This window comes from Rosa chinensis, chromosome 1 (assembly GCF_002994745.2).
Source record: "Rosa chinensis cultivar Old Blush chromosome 1, RchiOBHm-V2, whole genome shotgun sequence".
NCBI lineage: Eukaryota > Viridiplantae > Streptophyta > Magnoliopsida > Rosales > Rosaceae > Rosa > Rosa chinensis.
Window position 1 is genome coordinate 32,417,564 of NC_037088.1, and position 22,926 is coordinate 32,440,489.

At 36.5% G+C, this 22,926-nt stretch overlaps 2 long non-coding RNA genes across 2 annotated transcripts; both read left to right on the forward strand.

The window, feature by feature from the left end:
• The first annotated feature begins 4,056 nt into the window (after positions 1–4,056).
• Positions 4,057–5,681, forward strand: LOC112194089. The gene is made up of 4 exons (XR_005804598.1): positions 4,057–4,359; positions 4,805–5,040; positions 5,234–5,331; positions 5,436–5,681. It is a non-coding gene; the product is annotated as an uncharacterized LOC112194089 (long non-coding RNA).
• A 13-nt stretch (positions 5,682–5,694) lies between these two features.
• On the forward strand, positions 5,695–6,707 carry LOC121050975. The gene is made up of 2 exons (XR_005804599.1): positions 5,695–5,828; positions 6,527–6,707. It is a non-coding gene; the product is annotated as an uncharacterized LOC121050975 (long non-coding RNA).
• Positions 6,708–22,926: the final 16,219 nt, after the last annotated feature.

Sequence of the window (22,926 nt, forward strand, 5' to 3'; positions counted from 1 at the left end):
TGCGTGTTTATTAAGGAAATAAGTTTCGGGTTTGCAATTGTGCGGTCTATGTCAAAGACATGAATTTGATTGATATTCCTGAAGAAATCAAGGAAACCGCAAAGCACCTGAAGTCGGAATTTGAGATGAAAGGCTTTGGGAAAACAAATTATTGTCTCGACCTGAAGCCCGAGGACAAGTGCATATGAAATTTTGGTCCATCAACCAAATTACATCTAGAAGATGTTAAGACGCTTTAATGAGGATAAAAGCAAGCACACCCATGGTCGTCTGAAGTCTAAAGAGAACCGTATCATTCTGTAAATGATAATGAAGAGATATTGGTGCCAGAAGTCCCATATCTAAGTGCAATAGGCACATTATTGTACTTGGCTCAATGCCCTAGACAGGACATCCTATTCGATGTGAACTTGTTAGCTAGATATATCTCTGCGCCAACATGCCGCCACCAGAATGGCATAAAAGACATTTTTCGCTACCTTAGAGGTAAGGCGGATATGGGCTTATTTTATCTCTACGCATCAAGGAATGGATCAAACCCCCTTGATCCTCAGAATGATGCTTGCCTTGTTGGATATGTTGATATAGACTATCTATCAGACCCGCACAAGGCATGTTCCCAAACTGATTATGTCTTTACCATTGGGAATATTGCAATTTCTTGGAGGTCTACAAAATAGGCACTTGTTGCTACCTCTTCGAATCATGATGAGATACTAGCTCTTCACGAAGCAGTATGTGAATGTACATGGCTAAGAGCCGTTACAAACCATCTTCGAAGCACATGTGGACTGCATTCCACCACTGATGAACCAACCATTATCTACAAGGATAATGCTGCTTACATAGAGCAGATAAAGATGAGTTTCATCAAAGGAGACAACACCAAACATATTGCACCGAAGTTCTCCTTCAATTAGCAACAACAGGAGCATCAGAAGATTGAAGTTAAGCAGATTTGATATGAAGACAATCATGCAGACCTCTTCACCAAGTCACTTCCAAAATATACATTCCAGAAACATGTTCAAGATATTGGTCTACATAAACTATCTGAATTACCTAACATGTAATTTTCAGGGGGAGTCGAAATCAGGGGGAGTATCCTGAAGCATACCCACTTGACCATCGTGTACTCTTTTTGTCCTTCGTCCAGGGTTATTTTGTCCCACTGGGTTTTGTTACCTGGCAAGGTTTTAATGAGGCACATCTTTAGCATGGTCACCCCAATTATAGTACATCCTGAAGATGCTTTGATTCGACATATACGCATTTGCTCATCTTTTTCCTTCGACCACGGGTTTCTCCCATTGGGTTTACTGGGCAAGGTTTTGGAGCAGCAACTCTAATGCATCATTCTCGTAGACATACTACCTACTTATGATGCTAATAGAAGACTTCACCTATCTCTGAAGTTGTGATACGACTATTCCACACTCATGCGCGTTGTGCTCTTTTCTCCTTCGACCAAGGTTGTTTTTTCCCACAGGGTTTTTCTATTACTTGCCAAGGTTTTTGACGAGGCGACTTAGAAGCGCACAGCCTATGAAACACTATTGACATGGAATATCCAAGAGGGAGTGTTGTATTTTGTGGATAATCATGTAAATAGATGTTGAGTAATAGGTGCCTATCCCTATAGATTGGTGATTGAAGGTTGTAATTGTAGGAGCGATTGAATTGTAATTAAGTATTACCCTTTTGTGTACACCATGTAGTCCTATATAAGGCTCCTCATGGTGAGATGAATAACACACACATTCTACTCTCTACGTCTAAACTCTCTCTCTCTCTCTCTCAAATTGTCACTATTGTTTTACAACATTATCTACTTTTTCTTTGATTAATTCATTAGAGTGTTAGGGAGGTTACTCCAATGAATTAAAAAACGCGCCTTGAGGCGTGCCTGAGGCTTAAAAAGAGGAAATCAGCAAGGAAATTTAGTGAATTTCGATGATAAGGCGACGAGGTTTCTAAGGCGGCGACTGAGGCGTCCAAGGCGTGAAAGGTGACGACTGAGGCAGCCAAGGCGTACGCGCAGCGTTTTTTTTTTTTTTTTTTTGGGTCTTTTTCAGATATGACCTCTTGTTTGGTTTTTGAGGTTTAAAGACCCATCTAGATCGCGACATTGAGCAGAGGACATCGTCCGACTCTCAGCCTTCACACTTCCAAAGTTCCAAAAGGTAGCAAGCTAATGCAAATCTCTTAGAACCTATTAGCTTTCTCAAGGATTTGGCAGACTTAAAGTTTGATTTGCAGACTTCACGCACAAGATTATTTGCAGACTTAGAGTTCGATTTGCAGACTTCAACTTGGATTATTGGAGTTCGATTCACAGACTTTGAGTTCGATTTGTAGACTTGGAGTTTGACTTGTAGACAAGATTTGAAGGTACGATTTGGTTACTATTGTTGTTGTGTTTTGGGTTGATGTTTAATCAGAGAATGGCTGGTTGTTAATTAGAAGCTTCCCGAGATTGTCTAGTAAATGTTGTTTAATTGTTATCCCAGATTGTTGATTGTGCCCATTTTGTTAATAGGCTTGTCTAGTAAATGTTGTTCAATTGATCACTTTGGTGCAACTGGGAATGTGGGACTATGATAATAGCATAAATGAATGAAAATCATCTATGATAGCAATCGGTGTAGTGATGAGGGAAAGAACTTGGGTATTGGCATGGTTTGCCGAATAGGCAGACCATAGTGTTGGGGTCAATCATTTGTCATTACGATTTGAGAACTACCTGAGTTCTCAACTTCAAAGATATAAAGATATAGGGAATTGATATTACTCTGCAAACAAAAAGAAAACTACATTTAATCTGGGAAACATTGCTCTGACTTATTGTATTTTACTCATTCTAATTGAGGTTATGAAGGATGAGGCACCTTCTTCGTTAGAAGTACTAGTGAGTGTTGCTACAAACAATAACTGAGCCTATCATTGCTATTGATGTTCTTCATATGTTTTTAAGATTCACTGATGTTTGTGTAATAGTGTAATAGCAATCTGTTCTTCATGTGTTTTTAAGATTCACTGGTGTTCGTATAATAGTGTAATAGCAATCGCTGCAGTGATCTTGTGGTGGGATTATCATGTGCTTTGGTCATATAAAATACCAATCTGGGATTATCATGTTGTTTGGTCATGTTACTCATTTATAATCTGGGACATCATCATGTATAAGAGTTTGTTTGCTTTGTGTAGTGCAGGCACAATGAGTTCTAGTACTAGTGGAACACCAAAGAGAAGTCATGCTTGGAGAGGGACAAATTATGACATATATGGATCGTTTATACGTAAGGCTTACGCCTTACGCCTAAAGGCTAACGCCTTACTGAGGCTCTCCCCAAAATGCCTCGGCCTACGCCTCAGCGTTTTAAAACATTGGGTTACTCCTCTCTTTCACTCATCTTTCAGCCAAAAAAAAAAAAAAGGTACCTCCAGAAGGAAGAAGCCATAAGTTGTCATACATTAAGCTCTCTTTGTTTTCCTTAGGGCTTAGGCATTTCGAAATCTTTCGAGTTTGGAGCAGGCCAATTCCAAGAAGCAGAATGGAAAAGATCACAGAGATGTGCAATGCTTTAGTAGGATTTCGCTGCTTTTGTATTGCACTTGGGATAGAGCTTTTCAAGGACGGGATTGTTTAAGGACCTTTTCAATTGATAATCACTTTCATTGCTATTGTTTAGTTCTATAAGCTGTTTTAAGTGATCTTAGTTGATTAGTACACTAGAAAATCCTTCAGAATCTGAAGATGCACTACCACAAATGTGGGCTAAGGATACTAATGTATCCCCACGTTTACCCTAATGGTGACAACATAATTTTACTATTACCTATTAATCTCATTCTACAATTTAGTACCGGAGCATTGCTTTTGATTGGTGTGAATATCTCCCACCAATTACTGCTAATGGTGCATGTCTAATTTTTTATAATTTTGAACTTATCACTTGTGAAGATAAACTTGACACGTAGCTTGGCTCAGTCCTAATTAAAGCCTATCAGCAATATACTTTAAAACAATAAGCCTTTTTGGTGATAGCCAAAGCCCAAAGGACTGAAAGAAGAAAATTTCTATCATCTCTATAAGGTGTTATCCAGAAAAAAAAAAAAAGGAAAGAAAACGAAAACAGTCGAGGTTTTTTGGTTTCTAGATCTGGTTTGTCTCCCCCCGATCTCCATCATCTGGCTCTTCGATCTGCTAGACGAGATGATCAGTCCTCATGGATCGAATGACTTCAAGCTCGTTTCAGATTGAATTGTCCTTGGTCCTTACCGCTACAAGACACTGATTTGGAGCGACGAAGTTGCATGCAATCTCAGCTCTCTCTCGATCCTTCTTCCTCACACCAGGTTCAATTTCTTTACTTAATTTCAATTTATTTCTATTTGATTCCCGAAAAAGTGTTGGTGTGCTTAGTCAATCTGTTTGGATCTTGGAAAATTTTAAGAATAAAATCAAGTTTTGAAACTTAGATTTTTATTATCGATAATTGTGTTGGGATTCAATTTTTTGTTCCAATATTTCCTTATTTGTTTGTCATATTTTGTTCTTTCTCATAACACCATCGTTTGGTTCTCTCTGCTTAAACTTTGTATTTTGTGTTTTGGTGTTGGTGTTTGACTACATTAAATAATGTAATCTTATGTGATTATAGTTCCTCTGGGCTTTTGATAAATATTTTTGGACACCACATTTCTCTACCTCCAATCTATTTCTCACATGTTTTGCCTCTAACTAACTTTGATATATCTACTGAATTGAATTTCACTGATGCCTTTTTTCCTCTAATTACAGTTTATGTTCCACCAATGGCTGTATCTGGCTATTCCAATAATCTTGCCTATCCTCACATGTCTAATGGCAACACCTATTTGCTGGTGCCTGCATGTAGTTTAAGCCTGTACTTACTGGAAGTCCCATGGGCTTTGGAAGGTTTACTAATCCAACTGGTTATGCAGTGAATGCCCCTGGTGTAGTTGGAGCTGCCATTGAGCTAGTTTTTGACTAGAAATCAAATGCAGAATCACTAGGTCAGATTTCTTAAACTGCACAAGATTATATGAGTTGATATACATGTAGGTGTTAGCATGCTTATTCCTATTATTATATGAGATTGTGATGATCTTGTTTGTGTACCATAACAGATATGCAATGTTATAGACTTGTTGGCTACTGTGAGTTTGTTATCTGAATACTTGCTCCTGTGTTGTTTCTTTCCTGTAGGTCTAAGGCAATTTCTTGATTGTGGTGAACATGAAATTTGATGGAGAGCTTATATATTTGACAACCCATCGGCGTACTTGGGCTCATGGAATTTTTTGGTTATAATTTTTACAATTTCTTTCAACACTTCTACTCTAAATAGCCTACTGCTTATGAATTTGGTTGTGTATCTAACCAAGAGAACTTTGTGTTGTTTTGCAAGGTTATGTGAACAGAATTAAATTTCACCTCATGGAGTGAAGGGTGGAGGTTAGAGAAGTACAAAATTAGAAAGCCAACATTGTTTGTTCTTTAGGTTTCTCATAAATGGTTACTATCAGATTTTAAACTTGAATTTGTAGATCTGACCTTTGTATCAGTCTTAAATTTTATATTCTTTACACCAATTAAATAGATAATTACTGCCTAACTAGATCTTTCCAGCTTTTGAGGCCTATTGTTAACTAACTAATATCACTGTATCAAGGTGATGAGGTGAATATAATTGTCAAAGTCAAAGGCTAAACGGCTCCATGGAAAGCTCTCAGAAGGGAAATACAATCACAAGGATATCATCTTGTCCTTGATTCGTCATCACTCTATTTGAACTTTTTAAGTAAGATTCTTAAATGATTGGTCATATGCAATTTCATTGCTAGTTTTAATCTAGTTTGTAGATTTTTAAACTCGATGAGTTATGTGGCGTAGCAAGACTACTTTTAATGTATGTCTTATATGTTAAATTGACTTGTAGCATTTATTATTTTCTAGGGAGTTATAATCTGAAACAGAAAGCTGCAAGAGCTTATGAACGAGGAGACAAAAAAATGTTGTTCACTCAATAAGGATGCCTAAAATCTATTCGATCTTATGTAAATGTAAATAATGATGTATAGTTCTAGTTCAAGAAAACATATTTATGGCCTGCGTATTCCTTGACCGTGGTTGGAATGGCTTTGCATACAATTGCAATAATTTTGAAAGCATAGTCTAATAAGTGGCCTGAGTAAATATGCATCCTCCATAAAAATGGGCTAATACCACCATTCATATATATGATGGTATAATTGCAAGCGCTCAAAGACTTGATGCATAGTACACTAATGTTCAATATAGCCTAGTTTTTAGCTTCATGGTTTCACCTTCTCTGTGTCAACCATGCTGATAGATGTTTAATGTATGAGCTCTAACCAGCTTTAATTACATAGTCAATGTGAATGATAATTTTTGTTTTCAAGTTTCTTGCCCGAAAGAAATTTCATTGCAGGCGGATACTATCTGGCTAACTTGTGTGTTTTTTTTTTTTGCTTGCAGGAGAAAGCTATGGACTATGTAAACTGGACTTGCAGTTCAATGACGGAAGGAGAGAGATGAGAAGCAATTTCTGGTTTCATATGAAAGAAGACAGTAGTCAACTTTGGAGTCTTCTAGTCTAGGAGGATTTGTATTTATATACTATTCAAAATAATTAAGTTTTCCATGATAATTTTTTTTTAAAAATGAAATATATTGAGTCACCAATAGAATTGGTGTGGTGCTAATTATAGTAATGTATTCAACCACATATTCCACCAATCACAGCATTGGTGTGTTGAGTCATTGTCACCAATGCATGAACAATATCCATTAGTTGAGGCACCAAAAAAATGATAGTGACCCATGGGTGTTTGTCACGGCAGCTTTAGCAACCCATAAAACAATGGTGACTGGGCTGGTGTGTATTGCCTTTACACACCATTTATTGGTGGTCTAAAGCCCAACACACACCAATAACAAAAGTGTCTAAAGCCCAACTTTGTGGTAGGGATGGGTCATAAAATCTTGGATTGGAAAAGATGAAGAAAGAGCCTAACCAAGCTTGATATATATGACACTTCAAAACTGCTTGGAAATTCAGATTGTCAATAAAATACCAATTTTTCTGAACCTATTGGTTCATTATTCTTTCCCTGATCCCAAGCATGTACCATGCTCGTACGATCAAGGATTTGGGAAGAGTTTGTATATTTCATAAATTTTTTTTATTACTCTATCTCCAATCTCCATTGACCCAGTGATTAGAAAAATTTCTGGCTTCACCAGCCATTATTAAACAAAGATCTAAAGATCAAACTAAACCGTGGTGTGTTCTTTAACTACAAAGGGGTGTGGAGCTAGCAGAAGAGTTATTGATTTATCTCTTTACCTGTAATAATTGTATTACTCAATTTAGGAGCAGCAACTACAGATTGCAATTTCATGTTACTCTATGAACCTTCTTCACTCTTATATGTATCACAATGTAGAGGCAATCACTCAACCAGGCAACACACCAGAATATCTGAATTTCACCCCATGCAGTCGCTTTCCTCAACTCCCAAGGCCTTCCAAACAGCTGGAGAGGCATCAACGATGTTGTGAGAGCATGGAGGCTGGCAATCATGAACAGGATCACAACCCATTGTGGAGTCATTCTCATCAACAGCCTTGGCTTTCACACTCCTTCCATTACCATGTATGGTAAAGTAGTGTGGACAACTCTTCCTATTGTTGAACCACCCGGTGGACAATGCCACGACCGCCGTGTTATCCGAGTGGAATTTGTTTTCACATTCAGACGGTCCACCACCATCACCACCTTTCTCCAACCTGTTGATAATCAAGGTTGCTTTTGTACGCTTGGACCCGGAGGCGAGCACTTGTAAGTGGTGTAGAGCTTGCCTTTTTTGCAGCATTCAGACTGGTTCTCAGGGTTACTTGTTTCGGAGGAGGCCTTTTACCCACTATTTTGCCACTTGGATTGCAGGTTAGTGCTTCAATGGTCAAACAGATTGTTATAAGAATGATAAAGATGAAGAGAAAAGCACCTGAAGAACAAAGTGGAACTTCATGTTCTTTGTACTCTTGGCTTTTGGGTTTAGGTTGGTTTGAAGAAGTTGGATCCTTAGTAGGCTATATACGGAGATCATGGAACAGATAGCTAGCTGGTTTTTAATATAAAATTACTTGATTTATCTCCAGAATGATCATACTGTCCGTTAAAGATACGGCTTCGTAATATTGCTGATAAGTATACTGTCAAATTGTGCAGTAAGCTTCCATATACATACAATCTGATTGTCTGCATACAGCTCATTATATCACCAAATACAAAGAACCATTTTTGTACTCAATACTGCAGATGTGTAAGATTAGCTTGGTTGGTTAATACTGGAAAATTCCTTAATACAAGAGAAACTAACTAAAGATTCACTAATGATATATTACTCCAAAGATCCTTTAGAATATTAAGACTGGCCTCTAACCTAATTAGAGATGCAGAGTCAGGAGCCTATTGAAGTTTAACATGCATGATATATATTCTTGTTTGGAAATTCTGATTGCTAATACCAATTCTTGAACATTAATGTATACTTTTCCCCATATGATAAAATCTAGCTAGTCAGTAAATTTGGACTCAATTAACATGACAATTTCACGATTTTGATTGTACTAGCAGGAAAAGTTAAAACAGCTAGCCAATCAATCCTTTCTGACAATTCCGCTATGGCTGATTGTGTACTAAAAAATGTCTAACTAAAATGTGTTCAAATCATCGAAGATGTCCATTGTTCTTCTAGTTTTGTTTTCATCTGAAGGTGTCCCCTGTTTTTTAAGAAAACTAGAAAAGTGTCTTCTTATTGTTCTGTCGGTCATGTTGGCCATGGCCCATGGGAATGTTGGGGGCGATTTCATTTGACCGATGTATGAAACCCCTCAAGTTTCCTTTAAAAAAAAATAAGTTGTCAATTTTATTTGATGAAAAACTTTCAGCAGAAATAACGACTTGGTCGTATTAAACTTCAACTTTCGCTATGGCCAATAGATGGAGGTCAATCATGAGTTCAAGTAATTTAGAATTTTAACTAGTATTTGAGATTATTCTACAAATACTTGATGCAATGAGAACTACGTAAGTCTAGGACTTAGGAGGATATATCTCCTAAAAAATTTGCATGCCTGTGGACCTGGACTGACTATATATACTTTTGTTTCTACTGCTATATAGATTTGCTAGTAGAGAAAATATTGATGTGGATGCTAACATTACATTGTGAGTGTCAACACAGGTAAGGATTAATCAACACAGAACGCATGATAGGCATGGATTTACAGATAGTAAGATAACATTTGAATCTTAAATTGATGGTATGTACAATATATTGAATTTAAAAATAGTGCAGTTTTGGTTTTTATTTTCTTGAATGCAATTTTGTCATTCTACAAGCATCGGAAGGAAATTTTGGTGGAAAATTGATATGCAAAGTCACAAACTCACACTACTAAGCTCGACCACGATAAGTGTATGTTGATGTTGATCTTTATAAGAACTAGAATCATTCTCTCATGTGGATCAAAAAGTTCACATGACTCTAACAAATTAGGTCCTTCGGATATTGAACAATTGATATTCTTCTTTAACGTCTAGTCGATCTTACACAGGCTAGCTAGCTAAGATGAATTAACAAGCATGACTACAAATGAGGCAATGTGGGTTACCAGAAAATGCATTCAGTACATATAACTGTACCTGACATAACTATACCATCACTGCATGGAAGGAGTGGTTGCATTTGGGAAAGAATTAGGACGATTGTAGGTGATGTAGGAGCTGCATGTCAAAGTTTTGAAATAAATAGGAGATTGCTGAGAAAAAATTAAGCTAGCATAGGATAAAAAAATGAAAGGAAGTCAAAAAGTGAATGTATGACGAGGGCCCATGCCAGGTCGCACGATGAGATGTAGGAGTATCTTGATCCGTGGGGTGCGGCGACCTTTGCAAGTGCAACGTACTGGAGCAACTTTGCAAGGTGCAACTGATGCAACCCCGATACCATTTGCTAAATTCATGTTTGATTTGCTACCCACCCATTGAGGATGGGGTTTCCTACTAACCCGAGTGAGGGCATGCGCAGCAGTGCTCACCGAAGTGAGCTACAAATCAAGACCCCGACATCTCTCCTGGCATGGTTAGACAACCAATCCACTTTAATGCCCCGCTTAGTTACAAACCCACGCTACTGGGATCGGCAATAACTTAGGCAAGTGCAGTCCTTTTAAGCTGCCGTTTATTTATGTTTTATTTGATGTGGGATTATAACAAAGTATAAAATATTTACTTCTCCATTGGAATGCAGATTTATGTGGATTCTACATTATTAGTGATATTAAAAATTAATTCATGATGTTTTTGATCGAAGGCTGAAGCCTGGTATGAGTTATAAAATTATAACTGAAGAAATTCGAAGAAAAGTTCCTTATAATTAAAACAATGGAAGCACACTGGTTGATCCTTAAGGCTCAAAGTTTCCCCTTGTGTAGATAAGCTGCTTTAATTCGTACATAGATTTTAAATGTCTAGTGGTATAAATTTAAACCCAAACCCTGTCATTAATTTAATTGGAGAAGACCGAATTGTGATATCTTGAATTCAATGTAGTGATTGAATTTATACTGCAGCTGCGTAAGATTGGCTTGGTTGATTAATACTAGAAGATCCTTAATACAAGAGAAACAAACTAAAGATTCACTAGTGATCTCCAAAGATCCTTTAGAATATTAAGACTGGCCTCTAAACTAATTAGAGAGCAAAGTCAGGAGCCTATTGAAGTTTAACTAGCTTGCATAATATTTTTGTTTGGAAATTCTGATGGCTAATTCTTGAACAGTAATGTATACTTTTTTCCCAGATGATAATATCTTACTTCAGTAGTCAGTAAATTTGGATCCAATTAACATGACAATTTCACGATTCTGATTCAACTAGCAGTAAAAGTTAAAAATGTCAATCGATCCTTTCTGACAATTCCGCTACGGTTGATTGTGTACTAAAAAATGTCTAACTAAAATGTGTTTAAATCATGGAAAATGTCCATTGTTCTTCTAGTTTTGTTTTCATCTGAAGGAGTCCCCTGTTTTATTAGAAGTGTCTTCTTATTGTTCCGCTGGTCCTGTAATTACAAAGTGAAAATTGGTCATGGGAATGTTGAGGGCGATTTCATAAGATCGATGTATGAAACACCTCAAGTTTCCTTCTAAGAAAATAAGTAGTCAATTTTAATTGATGATAAGCTTAACCTATGTTAAGTTGCAGTAGAAATATCGACCTTGGTTGGTCGTACTCAACTTCCACTTTCACTATGGCCAATAGATGGAGGTCAAATCATGAGTTCAAGAAGGCTAAGAACAATTAATATTAAGCTACCATAGGAAAACAAAAAAATGAAAGAAGTCAAAAAGTGAATGTATGACGAGGGCCTATGCCAGGTCGCACGATGAGATGCAGGAGTGTCATGATCCGTGGGGTGGAACTGGTGCAACCTGTAAAATAACCATATACATGCTCACAACATATGCACACAATCATAAAAGGGATTAAGGCTTACCTTCAGCAATCACTGGCATGGATTCCATCTTATGCTGCAAACACGAACACTGAATATGGCCTTCTGTTACTTACCAACTTGCTTCTCAATGGACAGAACAATATGCAAAACGTCGGTAGTAATCAGGGACCAATTCATCTGTATATATAGGAGACTTAACCCTCAAGAAGCTTCCCATTAAAGCTATCCATATCGGTTTAGGTTTCCTAGTTAGATTCTTAATGTAACACTTCATTGTAATCTTTCTTGCAGACTAAGAATAGGATTACTTACCTTAATGAATAGATACACTGCTTCATTAAGTTACAAGTATTGATTTACTGTTTGTATCCATGTTAAACTAGGATTGATATTAAGCTAATCATCAATTACTTTATGATGATATGTGTTATGTCCATATTTGATCTTACAATCTCCCCTTTGGACTTACACATATCATGCTCGATGATTTGCACCAGAGAACATCAAAACCTACTTAACTTACTGAAGTGCGCGCTAGATAACAAACTTAAATCGAAAATTCATTCCAACATGGTCAGATCACAGTTACTTATGCAGAGCAAGAAACAGTATACATTTTAACAAAAATGCAGAGTTTCAAAACCACAAACACAAGCTCCTGCAATCCACATATGTCAAACCAGAAGTGATACAATATATGTTAATGTGTATCAACAAGTAAACATATATTAGGTCCTACTTTATGTTTCTAAAACCAAAAACTCAAGCAAATTTACTGAACACTGATGGCTTAAAGATATTGCTTGAACCTTAACATCATGCTTCACATGATTTAAGCCATCTGATAGCAAGTATAACTTTAAACACAAAATCGATAATTTTCAGAACATTCAACAAAAACTGCAGTAATAACCAAAATCTGAAAATACCTCAAAATTTATTAATAATAAAATCTGTCATTACAAACAAGTTGTGATAAACAAAATAAAAGATCACAACTAAAACACAAGAACTCAAAAAACCTTAGAATTTTAAATGCTCCAACTGGACTAACTCTCTACTGAACCTAAGCATCTAAATTAGCTAAAATTCCAATGCTTGCTGTATGTTTCTGGAATGCTGCTACTGACAATGCCTTGGTGAAAGGATCTGCTAGCTGTGAATTTGTGTCAATACTCAAAACAGCTATTTCACCATGCTTTACTCTTTCTCTAACACTGTAATACTTTAGATCAATATGCTTGGAATTATTTGACCTTTTACTGTTCTTGCTAAAGAAAACTGCAGCCTCATTGTCACAATAAATTACAAGTGTTCCAGCCACAATGTGACTCAATACTTTGGTCTGCATGAGAAAATTCCTAATCTAAAGTCCTTCACACACAGTTTCATATACTGCAATAAATTCAGCTTGCATAGTAGAAGTTGAAACAAGTGTTTGTTTCATGGTTTTCCAAGCAATAGCACCTCCTGCAAGCAAGAACACATATCCACAAGTGGACTTCTTTGAGTCTGGATAATTCCCTGCAAAATCCGAGTCTGAGAATCCAATGAGTTTCAGATCCTCCACTTGCCTATAAACTAGCATGTGGTTTTTAGTTCTCTGCAGGTATCTCAACACTTTCTTCCCAGCTACCCAATGTTCATGGCCTGGATTAGATTGGAATCTTGACAAAATCCCTACTGCAAAAGACAAATCCGGCCTAGTGCAGACTTGTGCATACATGAGACTTCCTACAAGTCTGGCATAAGGCTTTGACTCCATATTTTCTTTCTCAACATCACTATTGGGACTTTGCTTCTTGGTTAACTTATCTCCTTTGGACATGGGAACTTCTCCAGCTGCACACTTCTCCATACCAAATCTCTTTAAAATTTTGGTAACATAATTCTGTTGAGACAAACCAAGTTGTCTCTGTGCCCTATCTCTTTTAATCTCAATACCTAGTACATAGGATGCTTCTCCTAAGTCTTTCATGTCAAAATTCCTTGACAGAAAACTCTTGGTATCTTTAAGCAATTTAATGTTACTGCTAGCCAAAAGTATATCATCCACATAGAGTACCAGAAAAATAAAATTGTTCCCAACAGTCTTCAAATAAACACACTCATCAACAAGATTTTCTGTAAATTCAAAAGTAGAAATCACAGAATCAAATTTCTTGTACCACTGTCTAGAAGCTTGTTTTAGGCCATAAATTGATTTTCTTAACTTACACACTAAGTTTTCACTTCCAGCTTGTACAAACCCTTCTGTCTGCCTCATATAAATCACTTCATCTAGTTCACCATTCAAGAAAGCTGTTTTAACATCCATCTGGTGCAGCTCCATATCAAAATGAGCCACCAAAGCCATGATTATCCTAAACGAGTCTTTTGTAGAAACTGGAGAAAAAGTCTCAGTAAAATCAATGCCCTCCTTCTGTGTAAAACCTTTGGCAACTAATCTTGCTTTATGTCTCTCTACGTTGCCATTTGCATCTCTTTTGGTTTTGAAAACCCATTTACAACCTATAGGCTTCTGGTTGGGGTCAGGTTCAACTAATTCCCAAACTGCATTTTGACTCATGGAATTAATTTCTGCTTCCATTGATGAGATTCACTACTTTCAATGGCCTGATTAAATGTAGTTGGATCATTGTCCTCTACACAGTCCATTTCAATTTCTGCTTCTTACAGATAAACAATGTAGTCACTCTCTTCCCCCCCATAAGTTGGTTTTCTTGCTCTCTGTGATCTTCTAGGCTGAGCCACTGGAGGATGGTGAGGTTCAGTTACTTGACCAGTTACGTGGTCAGTTACTTGACCAGGGACAGTTACTTGGTCAGTTACATGGTCAGTGACATGGGCAGTGACTTGACCAGACACAGTTACTTGGTCAGTGACATGGGCAGTGACTTGACCAGGCACAGTTACTTGGTCAGTTACATGGTCAGTGACTTGGTCAGTGACATGGTCAGTGACTTGGTCAGTGACATGGTCAGTGACTTGGTCAGTGACATGGTCAGTTACTTGGCCAGTTACTCAACCAGGTACAGTTACTTGGTCAGTGACATGGTCAGTTACGTGACCAGTGACATGATCAGTTACATCTTGTTCTAAAGGCAATGCTACACTTATATTCTCATCTGACACAATTTCCTCAAAATCTGAGGTTAAATCCTCAAGGTTTGTATTGTGAACTTTTTCACTTAGAAACTTTACTTGATGTGTTTCAAAAATTCTAGGTGAATGATGAGCAGAATATAATTTATAGCCTTTAGATTTATCTGGATAACCTATAAAATAGCAACTAACAGTTTTGGGGTCAAGTTTATTCAAGCTTGGATTATAAATCCTAGCTTCTGCATGATATCCCCAAACATGACAGTGATGAAGACTAGGTTTCCTGCCACACCAAAGCTCAAAAGCAGTATTTTCTATGGCTTTGCTAGGTGTCCTATTGCAAATATAATTTGCAGTTTTTAAAGCCTCACCCCACAGAAATTTAGGCAAACCAGTTGTACACATCATACATCTAACCATGTTCAAAAGAGTCCTATTCTTTCTCTCTGCAACACCATTCTATTGTGGATTATAGGGTGTTGTGTATTGAGCTTTAATTCCATTGTCTTGCAAAAACAAGGCAAATGGACCCTTTTGTTGGCCGGATTCAGTGTACTTTCCATAGAACTCTCCCCCTCTATCTGACCTCACTGTTTTGATTTTCTTTTCTAGTTGATTTTCTACCTCAGACTTAAAGATTTGAAAGGCTTCCAATGCTTGTGCCTTTTCTGAAAGTAGATAAATATAACTGTATCTAGAAAAGTCATCAATGAATGTGATAAAATACACATTCCCACAGATAGTTTGATGCCTAAATGGTCCACATATATCAGTGTGTATGAGTTCTAATAAATTTTGGCTTCTATATGCAGTCTTCTTTCTAGTATTAGTTATTTTTCCCTTAAAGCATTCAACACAGTCTGTTAGATCAGAAAAATCAAGTTCATTTAGGATGTTGTTTTTCACCAAAATTTTCAGTCTCTCTTTTGAAACATGGCCGAGTCTTCTATGCCATAAAAATGCAGACTTTTCATTTAGTTTGGTTCTTTTAACACCTGTTAAAGTGTTAGTACTGTTTGTGTTATTTTCAACAAGTAAAATTTCTTGTTGAGCCATTGAACAATTTAACTGTAAATAATCATTCATAATAACACCAGAACCAATTTGAACAGAATTTTTAGAAATAAGAATTCCATTACTATCCATAACAAGTCTACAACCAGATTTTACTAAAAGAGAAACTGAAACCAAATTCCTTCTCATGGAAGGTACATAAAAAACATTGTCCAAAACTAACAATTTTCCTAATCCTAAATCGAGCTTTAAGGTTCCAATAGCCTTGACTGCCACTCTCATGCCATTGCCTACACACAGGTTCACTTCATCACTTTTTGGGATTCTCCTCCTTATGAATCCCTGCAAAGAATTAGTAATATGAATAGGTGAGCCTGAATCTATCCACCAAGACTGTGGTTCAACATTTATAAGATTAATTTCTAAAGAAAAAACTGTATTAGAAAAAATCTTACCCTTTTTGGCTAACCAATTTTTATAGCCAGTGCAGTCTTTTTTCATGTGTCCTACTCTTTTGCAAAAGTAGCACTTGAACCTAAATGGCCTATTTTCCTTGGCCACTGCAGCTGTTGAACTCTTAGTTATGGCTTTGATAGGCTTGAGCTTATTTTGGGGCTTTTTCCTTTTAGGCTTCTCAATGAGGTTAATGGTTGTAGCAGGTTCCTTTTCTTCCTTGATCCTAGATTCTTCATCCACACAGATGGATATAAGTTCATCTAGAGTCCAGTTTCCCTTTTGAGAGTTGTAACTGGTCCTAAGATGACTAAAACTGTTAGGCAAGGAATGTAGTGCATAATGCACTACCTGCTCATCCCTAACCCCCATCAAGAGCTCCCTGAGTCTGCCATTTATATTGATCATCTTCATAATATGCTCTCTAACTCCCCCTGAACCCATGTACTTCAAATCATGAAACTCCTTGGTTAGCCTAGCAGCTTCTGCCTTTTCACTTTCTTTAAACTTAGCACCTATGAGTTCCAAAAAATCTGATGCTAGCTTAGGTTCTTCTATACTTCCTCTGACAGTCTTGGACATAGAGGTACGAATGAGGTTCTTAGCCATTCTATTGGATCTATGCCACTTCTTGTAAAGATCAGTTTCCTTCTTAGTGCTCTTTTCAGTTAACTCTTCAGGTTTGTCCTCAGTGAAGCAATAGTCTATGTTCTCATGCATTCCCATATAGTTCTCTACAGAATCTAGCCAAGCTCTATAGTTGGTTCCAGTTAGCATCAAGACACTGTTCAAGTTCATGTAAGAGTTACCTAAGGAGCAAAACAAAAATTCGTGTGAGTTCTCAATTTGTAAAGAAAATGACTTTAAGTTTTCTGTGTTTTATTTAGCTTTAAGCAACCAAAATAATTACATACAGAAAACCTAAACAATCCATACTTGCATTCATATCAGTCCATAACCAAAAACAATGTTAAGCAACACTTTTGAGCAGAAGCATAACATTCTGGAGTTCTTTATCAATATACCATGTTCAATGAAAACAAGTTATCCAAAGAAATTTATCCACATCTTTAGACAGAAGAAAAATTTCTAAGTATCCGAATTTATTTTCATCAAGCATGCATATTGCTGTTTTGTATTCTAAAACCATACTTGACCACTTCTTTGGAAGATAAAACTGAAGCATAGTTTTAAAACACAAAACACAATTTCAGTTTTATCACTCGATCAGGTACTTGATTAGTTACCTGACCAGTTACATGGTCAGTGACCTGACCAGTTACATGGTCAGTGACCTGACCAGTTACATGGTCAGTGACCTGACCAGTTACATGGTCAGTTACCTGACCAGTTACATGGTCAGTGACCTGACCAGTTACATGGTCAGTTACCTGATCATTGTTTTCTGCCAACATCAATGAAGAATGCTTTGTGCATCATAATCACTTATGCCAACAGAAAACCACAAAACCCATGAGCTTTTAACTTTATATTCTACCCAGATTCATCCTTGTAAGAAAATTAAGCTCTTGTATCTGTCAATTTTAATAATGTGTAAACAAAATCTGGGAGATTTTTGTTCTTCATGCAATTTTACACAATCACAGATACAATACCATATCATCAATCAATTCAACATGCATATTCAAGCATAACCAAAAATTGATTTGATTCCAAGAAACCACAGAACAATCAAGAAATTGTAAATTTCATCCGGTCACCATCTACTCTAACCTAACGCACGCCGGGAATGCAACTAGGGTTCTTGAGCACAATCAAAAACTCAATTATCATGCTATGAATCGAAATCAATGTCATAGAAAAACCTGTTTTTGCTTTTTCCCCAATTTGCTGCTAAAAATCACAGCGGAAGCATGAATTTGATATTTAACCAGATGCAGCAATCGACTTAAGTAACTTACCTTGATCAGTTACATGACCAGTTACATGGTCAGTTACCTGATCAGTGACTTGGTCAGTTACCTGACCAGTTACTTGATCCGTAAAGCAAAAACCCCCTTTTTTTTTTTTTCTTTTTTTTTTTTGTGTTTGTTTTGTAAAACCCTAAAACGATTTTGATACTTGTGAGCCTATGCTCTGATACCAATTGTAAAATAACCATATACATGCTCACAACATATGCACACAATCATAAAAGGGATTAAGGCTTACCTTCAGCAATCACTGGCATGGATTCCATCTTATGCTGCAAACACGAACACTGAATATGGCCTTCTGTTACTTACCAACTTGCTTATCAATGGACAGAACAATATGCAAAACGTCGGTAGTAATCAGGGACCAATTCATCTGTATATATAGGAGACTTAACCCTCAAGAAGCTTCCCATTAAAGCTATCCATATCGGTTTAGGTTTCCTAGTTAGATTCTTAATGTAACACTTCATTGTAATCTTTCTTGCAGACTAAGAATAGGATTACTTACCTTAATGAATAGATACACTGCTTCATTAAGTTACAAGTATTGATTTACTGTTTGTATCCATGTTAAACTAGGATTGATATTAAGCTAATCATCAATTACTTTATGATGATATGTGTTATGTCCATATTTGATCTTACATGAATGTATGACGAGGGCCTATGCCAGGTCACACGATGAGATGCAGGAGTGTCATGATCCGTGGGGTGGAACTGGTGCAACCCCGATAGTATTTGTTAAATTCATGTTTGAATTGCTACCCACCCATTGAGGATGGGGTTTCCTACTAACCCGAGGTTGGGCGTGCATAGCAGAGCTCACCAAAGTGAGCTTACAAACACAAATCAAGACCCCAGCACCTCTCCTGGCGTGGTTAGGCAATCAATTCACTTGAATGCCCTGCTTAGTTACAAACCCACGCTACTGAGCTCGGCAATAAATTAGGCAAGTGCAGTTCTTTTAAGCCGCCGTTTATCCATGTTTTATTTGATGTGGGATTGTACCAAAATAAAATATTTTCTTCTCCATTGGAACGCAGATTTCTATGGATTCTACAATTTTAGCGATATGAAAAATTAAGTCATGGTGTTTTTGATCGAATGAAGGCTGAAGGTTGGTGTGAGTTATAAAATTATCAACTAAATAAGTTTGAAGAAAAGTTCCTTATAACACCTTGGAAGCACTGGTTGATCCTTAAGCCTCAAGTTTCCCCTCGTAGAGAAGCTGCTTTAATTCGTACACAGATTTTAAACGTCTAGTGTTATAAGTTTATACCCGAACCCCTCTGATCATCAATTTTGAGAAGATTGAATAGTTGTATCTTGAATTCTATGCAATGATTTGGGGATAATCAGATGACTTTAACAACAAGGTATTTTCATGTAAGGGTTGGAATTCGTCCCTTTCTAGTTCTTAATGCAATTGTTTTACTTAAAGCATGACAATCTTGCTATATCTCTTTGTATTGCAATCCTGCTTCTGCTTACTGTCAGTTGTGTTAGGTACCTCCAGAAGGAAGAAGACACAAGTTGTCATACATTAAGCTCTCTTTGTTTTGCTTAGGCATTTTGAAATCTTTCTTGACACGGGAGTGTATGAGGCTTTTCTTTGGCTGCACTACCGAAGGAGTTCCAACTACTCACATTAATCACTCAAGTTGAAGGCCCTAAACCATAGTCTTCTAGTCCGTTTGAGCTGGAGTTGGATAGTGGAGAATTGATTAGCTTGTCTTTTGTTGTTGGCTTCTTTTGCTTGCTTCTAGGAGTCTTTTAGTTTTCCATCTAGTGTTTACCTGTTCTCCTCAATTAATAGTCTTGAGAAGAGTAACCCGTGCTTGGAAGGTTGTTCCAAGAGTCCATTTATTTTTAGGAGTCCTGTGTACTGGAGAAGACAGTTTTGGGGAATCAATCAGTTAAAGAGTTTCCTAGAGAAGCTTTTCTCCTGCTCTGTATTTCTTTGGACAAGTCCATCGAGTGGTGAGTTTGTTACTTGAATCCTTTGGCAAACACTATAGGTGGTAAATTCTCTGTATAATAGGGTGTTGGCTTGGAAAGGGGTTTCAGTTTTATTTCATTCTGCTGTTGTTACTAGAATCCTTTGGCAAACACTATAGGTGGTGAATTCTTTGTATCCTAGGGTGTAGGCTTGGAAAGGGGTTTCAGTTTTATTTCATTCTGCTGATCTGGTATCATTTCGAGTTTTGAGCAGGCCAATTCCGAGAAGCAGAATGGAAAATATCACAGAGATGTGCAATGCTAGCTTTAGTAGGATTTCACTGCGTTCCTAATGCACTTGGGATAGAGCTTTTCAAGGATGGGACTGTTTAAGGATCTTTTCAGTTGATGATCACTTTAGTGATGATAAAAATTAAGTCATGGTTTTGATCGAATGAAGGTTGGTAGGACTTAGGGAGTTACAATTTTGATACTTCTTTAAGTAAAGAAGTTTTAAGAAAAGTTCCTTATAAACTCATGGAAGCACTGGTAACTGGTTGATCCTTAAACCTCAAGTTTCCCCTTGTAGATAAGCTACTTTGATTTGTAAATAGATTTTAATGCCCAGTGGTATAAATGAACGCCCCTCATCAATTTTGAAAAGATCGAATAGTAATATCTTGAATTCTATGTAACGATTTGGGGATAATCAGATGATTTAAAAACAAGATAGTTCTTAATGCATTTATTTTGCTTAAAGGCATGACAATCCTGCTATATCTTGTAATAGTTGTTCGTAATGCATTCCTGCTTTTGCTCAGTCACAGTTGTGTTAGGTATGTCCAGAAGGAAGATGCCATAAGTTGTCATACATTAAGCTCTCTATGTTTTGCGTAGGGCTTAGGCATTTCAAAATCTTTCGAGTTTTGAGCAGGCCAATTCCGAGAAGCAGAATGGAAAACACTACTAGCAGAATAACAATACACACGGATTTACTGTAGTTAAAAGCTACAGATATCCGTGTGAAATAGGAATACTAACAGAAATCCGTGTGAAATGAGTATAATCGGGCCCACAATAATTTATACAATAATAATATCAACGGAAATCCGTGTGCATAAACAATAGCAACATATATTTGTGTAAAAACTAAAACATTTTCACACGGATATCTGTGTGAAAATCATTTCACACTGATTTCTGTATGTATTATAAATTAGTTTATTTCAAAATCATTAATTTTGTTAGAAATGTGAATTATGGAGGGACAGATTTCCGTTACAATAAGTATTTGATACTGATTTCTGTGTGCAATGAGTAACACACAAATATTTGTGTGAAATGTTGACACAGATATCCGTGTGAAACAATAACAATATTAACGGAAATCCGTGTGAATAAACAACAGTAACAGATATCTGTGTAAAAACTAAAACATTTCACACGGATTTCTGTGTGAAAATAAATTCACACTGATTTCTGTATGTATTATAAATTATTCTATTTCAAAATCATTAATATTTTTATGTTATGTGAATTATGGAGGGACATATTTCCGTTACAATAAGTATTTGATACAGATTTCTGTGTGAAATGAGTAACACACAAATATTTATACAATAACAATATCAACGAAAATCAGTGTGAATAAACAATAGTAACAGATGTCTGTGTAAAAATTAAAACATTTCACACGGATTTCTGTGTGAAAATAAATTCACACTGATTTCTGTATGTATTATAAATTAGTTTATTTCGAAATCATTAATTTTTTTTATGTTATGTGAATTATGGAGACACAGATTTCCGTTACAATAAGTATTTGATACAGATTTCTGTGTGAAATGAGTAATGCACGAATATCTGTGTGAAAATATGCACGAATATCTGTGTGAAAATATAGACACAGATATCCGTGTGAAAAGAACTACAGATTTCCGTGTGAAAAATGACACTATACACAGAATTCCGTGTAAATAATCGACTGACAATTGACATGATAGTTAGTGGTTACCGAGGTAAATACACACGGAAATCAGTTACAAATATGTAAGTATTTCACACGGATTTCCGTGGCAATTATGCTTATAATTAGCAGATCGAATTGTAAGCAGAACTTGGCCATTGTTCTTCTGTTCTTCTCATCAAACCAGCTGCTGATGTTGTGCTCCCTATTGCTGTTGATTCTCTTTTCAGGTTTGTATTTCAACTTCTCTCCATCTCATCATGTATATTGCAAGTAGGTTTGATGGTTTATTCATTTTTGTGATATTGATAATAATAGCAATATTCTTAAAAATTTATTGTTTGGATCCTTATTTTAGATTTGTGTATGTAAACTAAAATGATCATAAATTGGTGGTTGTGAAATAGGTTGATTGATTTGCTAGTATGTGATATATAAATGATTAGAATTTACTACTTCAATGCTTAGAGTGGTATGGTTTAAATTTTTCAAAGAAAATATATAGGTATAATTTTATACCAATTGATTTTCTTTGAAAAATTTATACCATTCATCTTCCTAGAATGTTTATACTTTGCATTGCACAAAAACTTAGTACCCGTTTAAGGATTTGGTATTGGAATTTGAGGCCTCCATGCCAAATCCTTAAATTGTCCCATTTTTGGACAGTTTGGTAATGACGTATTATGTATATTCTATGATACTCATTCGTTGTTACATGTTATTGGAAAATTCGACCGGCCAACCCTATGATCCTGCTGGTGTGCATATTAAGTTCGTGCACATGTAGGATCATAGGCGGAGTGCTGCCGAATTTTTCAATAATATGTACCGACGATTTAGGGATCATAGGGATATACATAATATGTCATTTCCGAATGGGTTAGGTTCTACACCTTAGGAAAGAAGATATAAGGCGATAGTTGATTCATTCAT